We start from the raw sequence: 5,245 nt of genomic DNA, 5'->3' as shown, positions 1-5,245 counted from the left end.
CAGATTCCCACACCCATCTGTTAACCATCTCTTACACCCGTGATGACAGCCAGGATCTTCTTGTGGAGCCAGTCTATCTTAAGTACTGGCAAAAAAGACACTGGGCTAAATTCTGGGCTGAGTCTTGCACATCTGTTCCAAGTTCAGAACTCATCAGCTTCATCATATTCAAGCCCATTCATTCTGCTCACATCTGGCAGCCTTGCTTCTGGGCCATACCTACCACTACTGACTATCTGAGATTTAGCTGCCCTTTGTGTGAGATGAGCCTGGAGTGCTCTGCTCCCCTATCCATCAAAACATAAATGGTTGTGAAGTTCAGTCAACTGCTAGGGTAGTTCTGGGCTCTGGAGATACAATAGTGAGCATGGAAGATGCTTAATAAGCCAGGCTCTGGTGGCTCACGCCTAGCTACTCAGGAGGCAGAGATGTGGAGGATCGTGGTTCGAAACCAGCCAAGGCAAACAGTTTGCAAGACCCTGTCTTGAAAAACCCTTCACAAAAAAGGGCTGATGGAGTGGCTCAAGGTGAAAGCCCTGAGTTCAAGTTCTAGGACTGAAAAAAAATGCTTAATAAGCTGCTGTTGGGTGATCTCAGTCTGCATTCCACAGATCCCTGGGCTTTGTTCTCTGAATCCCCTGTGGCCTAGGTTAGAGTGAAAATCAAAATAAAGGTAATAATATCCAATTCTAACATAAATACCAGAGCCTCATGTATTTATCACATACATTTTACTGACATCATTTCATATGATCTTAGAAAATACAGATTAGAGCTTATGGAAGCTTGTTGGTAATTATTCCTAGAGAATCAATTCTGGGATCACCAAGGAAGAAAAATATCAAGGACTGATCCCACCACATGGAATGACAGTTGCTCATGGGTTTTAAATACAATATTTGGCATGGGAAAACTTATTTCTAAAAAGTAGTATTAAAAACAAAAAATAAAGACAAAAGTGATATTGAATGACCTACTTCTTTCACCTACAAGACTCCAAAAAGATAGTGACCTCCCCACCCCCCCATAGCCCTTCAGCAACCGCTCCATAGGAACGGAGCTATGTGGTCTCCACTTCCAAGCAGTACTCTACCACTGAGTAGATTTTGTTCTACACTCTTCTTTTAAAAATTCTGTAACCACATGGACATCCAAGCTACTCTGATACCTATTGGAGAAAATGCTTCATGTAAGAAATTCTGATCTATTCTGCCTCCTGTGTCTGAGTTGGAATGGGTTCCTTTGGACTTCCAGAAATCCAGGGAGTTCAAATAAGGAGCACAGTTTCTTAAATGTCTACAGGAGTCCCTCTATTAGTGCAACTGAACTGCCTATAAAACCACCCATTTTTGGAATTGAAAGGAGAAAATCTCATCCAGACATCCCTGACAGTCCATAATTTTAGACACCTATTACCTGGCAGCCCCTCAACCCAGCTATACTCCCTTCCACAATAAATACCTCCAGTTCTTCATCCATTCTTCCACGGAGCTTGGGAGACTTTTCAAGCACAGCATGCTCCATTGTGGAAATTCTCCCCAGAGGACAAAACTGTGACCCCTGATTACAGATTCTCTGGTTTTTTATCTATGCACAGATAACTGTTCAGATCATGAAGAAAATTAGCTGGTTTTCAGGACATACATTTATCAACATAAGTAACTCCTCCAATGAGGCACAAGCCTAGGAAAGTGCTTCCAGGAAGGAAAGTGGCTATTATTGACACTTTATTACTATACTCACCATCCTCCCTCAGATCATTGAGAATTTGGAGAAAGAACAAAAAACAACCCAGAGGCAATAGTCTCCCATACTTAATTGTATCTTACTTCCAAGGAAATAAGCACAGAGGCCCCCAACTAAGTTCAGAGGTTGTTGAGGTGTAAAGATTTCTATATGATACCTGTTATTGACCAAGAGAGATCAGGGAGGTGAAGAGTAGCAATTCTCCTGTTACTTCTTTCTAACTCTCCAAATATCTCCAAGTAGTTTGGTACTCAAAACCATGACAGCTTCATATATGATGTTGAGAACAAAAAGCATTACTCAGATGAATCTGGGGACAATTATAGTAAGGATTAATTCCTTCTCAAAGTTTTCTTCTTCTGGCATCTCTGTGTTTTTCTAGTACACTCTTCAGTGTCTCTTAAGCTCCTATCTATGCACCCCAACCTGCAAAACAATGCACTTACTTGAAGCTACCAGGAGTTGATAGATTCTGGTTGGTTCCTTCAAATGAAGCTTGGTAATTTGTCATGGCTATAAACTTTCCTCTCAGGACTGCCTTTGCTGTGTCCCATAGGTTCCAGTAGGTTGTGTTTTCATTTTCATTGACTTCCAGGAACTTTTAAATTTTCTCTTTTATTTCATCAATGACCCATTTTTCATTAAGCATTGAGTTATTCAGTTTTCAGCTGTTTGCATGGTTTTGTCTTTATTTTTATTGTTGAGTTCTAGTTTTATTGCATTGTGATCAGATAGAATGCATGGTATAGTATCTATTTTCTTATATTTGCTGAGGCTTGCTTTGTGCCCTAGGATATGATCTATATTGGAGAAGGTTCTGTGGGCTGCTGAGAAGAATGTATATTGTGTAGAAGTTGGATGAAATGTTCTGTAGACATCAAGTAGGTCCATTTGATCTATGGTATATTTTAGATCTAGGATTTCTTTATTGATTTTTTTGTTTGGATGACCTATCTATTGATGATAATGGGGTGTTAAAGTCTCCCACAACCACTGTGTTGGAGTTAATATATGCTTTTAGGTCCTTCAGGGTATGTTTGATGAAATTGAGTGCATTGACATTGGGTGCATATAGGTTGATAATTATTTCCTTTTGGTCTATTTCCCCTTTTGTTAGTATGGAATGTCCTTCTTTATCTTGTCTGATCAATGTAGGTTTGAAGTCTACTTTGTCAGAGATAAGTATTGTTACTTCTGCCTGTTTTCAGGATGCCCCCCTTTTTGTAGTACTGGGGATTGAACTCAGGCCTTGTGCTTACAGGCAGTTGTTCTATTACTTGAGTATGCCTTAGCCTGAAGACCCAGAATATAACACAGAAAAGAAACATCACATCTGAATAATGCCAAGTAATTTCATACCCCAAACCCCTATTCAGCCCTTCCGAAAGTCTAGGATATCCTTGTGATGAATGCAGTTAAACAGATGCATCATGTGCCTGGGAAGGTGGTCCTTTCAATGTTCTCACCACACAGACATTCCAGTGGAAGGGAGGAAGGATGCAAAGAAAGCACACACCTTGCAAATCAATAGGTAGGAAAGTGGTGGTCAGTCACTCTTAAACTCCTCACTTCAATAGAAGGTTAGAAAAGCACACAGGAAGAAAGCATCTGAGTAGTTTCAGGAGAGATGCTGCTGTTCCTGAGCCTTAGCCTTTCTTCTGCCCTCCAGAGATGATGCAGGTAAATGACTCTCTCCAGCCTTACAGGAAAATTGATGAGAGATTGGCACTGTTACAGTATCCTTGTTAGGCTATGTCTACAATCCCTCCTTGCCTTAGTCTCAGCCAGGAAGTTGCTGGATGCCAATTCTGTTGTGGAGACAATACCACAAGAGAAAAAAATGAAATTACTCCTAAAATGCAACAGTGGATTAAATTGATTTTGATAGGATGGTGACTAGAGGGAGGAAGCAGAAAGTGTGCTTCCTAAAGTAAACTCTTGGAGAGATGCTGGAGATACACCTGGCACGAAAAACCACCAAGAAGAGACAAAACTCCGACACCTCCACACTCCCAGCCCACGCACACCATCCCTACTCCATGTTAAACAGAGAAACCAGGAGGGCTCCTGCACTGCCAGACCCCAGCTCCTTACCAGCATGAGAGAAGCAGACCACCAGGTGAGCTAAGTGACATGTAGTACTTCCACAAAAAACCCTGGGACAAGTCAGCATAGCCCCCTGGACACACTGACCCCAGCCCAGGGAAAAAAGAAAAAAAGCTGAATAATAAACAAGCAGCTGAAAAAAAAAAAAAAAAAGACATAACAAAGAAGGCCGGGCACCCTGAGCTCCAAAGAGTGGGGAAGGGGCAATCCCTCAGGCAAACTTTAAATAAACAAGCTGGCCAGAGAAGGCAGGTGTGGCACCACTTCCCCCAGTGGGCTTGGAGAGAAGACGGCATCCAACAGTGACTAAAGTGTGGCATGCTCCACTGGAGAGTGGGGGAGGGGCACAACTCCACATGAACTCTAAACAAAAAAGGACTGCAATTGCAACAGGTGGGTAAGGCTGTATACTGGAGAAAATAAAAGGAGCAAGCATCCAGGACAACTCTAAATAAACAAAGCCTGTGGGGTTAGGTGAGTGTAAAGCTCATTCCTGAGATCTGCATAAATAAAGCCTCCAGCAGCAGCTGGCCAACAGTAGGTGGCCAGTGAGCCACAGCCTCAGATAGACATTCACAAAGCTGTCTCCAGACTTTTTTTTCCTCTTTAATGAGTCAACAACAAAACTATTACTCAAACACCAACACTAGGACTGGATGCTGAAGGACTAACAACAAATCTATTAAGACTGAAACTATTGCATTTGAACTTGGGAAATTTTATTTTATTTTATTTTTTATCCTCTCTATGTCTCTCTAATGCCTGTTTAGCTCACTGTTGATTAGTACACTATCTCCCCCTGTTTATTTCTTTGGCTCTGTTTTTTGTTTTGCTTTATTTTGTTTTGTTTCCCTTTTTCTTCACCTTCTCTGCTTTCCCTCTCCTCACATCCTTCCATTCTAGATATCATCACAGTTACTATTACAAGTGAGAAAATACCGAATTACACACAGTACAGGGAAAGTAACAGTAGCAAGGGCAATGATGGGAAGATGGAAAAAAGAGGAAAACCAATTTCACCCCAATAATAAATTAGTACAGGAAGCAGAGGGAAATGAAGAAAACAGATGCCCAGAGCCACACGCCAACAAAATGAAGATAAACTATGCAAAACAACTCAATGAAGCCCACAAGAACTTTCTGAAAGAATAAATCCTACAAATAATCAATGAGAATTTTATAGAGATGATACTGGATAAGTTTAACCAAAATGTGCAGTAGACATTGAAGAAATTACAAGACAACAAAAATAAAGAATTTGAGAAAGCCCAAGAACAAGTAAAAGAAACAATAGAAGCACTGTGTAAACACCAAAGTAAAACAAAGAACACAATAAAGAGATAAATGAACTCAAGACAAAAACAGACAATATTAAAGAGGAAGTGACTCAGGA

The sequence above is a fragment of the Castor canadensis genome, chromosome 3, assembly GCF_047511655.1.
Source record: "Castor canadensis chromosome 3, mCasCan1.hap1v2, whole genome shotgun sequence".
In the NCBI taxonomy this organism is placed as follows: domain Eukaryota; kingdom Metazoa; phylum Chordata; class Mammalia; order Rodentia; family Castoridae; genus Castor; species Castor canadensis.
Note: the sequence above shows the minus strand (reverse complement) of the source record.